Source organism: Anneissia japonica, unplaced genomic scaffold (genome assembly GCF_011630105.1).
Source record: "Anneissia japonica isolate Jap-2015-1 unplaced genomic scaffold, ASM1163010v1 scaffold287961_len116307_cov110, whole genome shotgun sequence".
Taxonomy (NCBI): Eukaryota; Metazoa; Echinodermata; class Crinoidea; order Comatulida; family Comatulidae; genus Anneissia; species Anneissia japonica.
Window position 1 is genome coordinate 106,580 of NW_022691994.1, and position 546 is coordinate 107,125.

General features: G+C 31.1%; 1 long non-coding RNA gene across 1 annotated transcript in view; it reads right to left on the minus strand.

The window, feature by feature from the left end:
• The window catches only part of LOC117100150, a 10,315-nt gene extending 10,011 nt beyond the window's left edge, over positions 1–304 (minus strand). Inside the window, exon 1 of the long non-coding RNA XR_004444082.1 lies at positions 206–304. This is a non-coding gene — a long non-coding RNA (uncharacterized LOC117100150). The remainder of the gene's footprint in view (positions 1–205) is intronic.
• Positions 305–546: the final 242 nt, after the last annotated feature.

Below are 546 nucleotides of genomic sequence, written 5' to 3' on the forward strand. Positions count from 1 at the left end.
TTTAATAAGTGAGCACTTTTGCTTTAAAATCACATATCACTCTTATGGTATCTGGTACAAATTGGGTACATCATATATTTTCTAATTATAGTGCATTCCAAAGACAAATTGTTATTTGCAAAGAATATCGAATAAATTTCAGTCTCTTAAATATACAATATACAAAAATTTAATAGAACACAAAAAAATGTAACATCACACTTACTTCCGCCTGAATATCCTTGTTGGCTCCTGATTGAATAAGAAGTTTACAAGCATCTGTATGACCATTTTGAGCACTTATGTACAATGCCGTTGCCCCATCCTACATGTTACAGAAATATAAAAATATGCAGTAATAAAGTGAGCAACTTTCCTCATATCACGGTACAGATGGGATACATAATTTATTTCCTAATTATCATTCATTCCAAAGACAAACTGTCCATTTGCAAGAATATCGAATAAATTTCAGTCTCTTAAAAATATAATATGCGCAATCTAGGAAGCCAAGTAGAAATTGGAGAAAGTTAACTTGTTCTCCAGTGTTTTAGTGTATAGTAGACG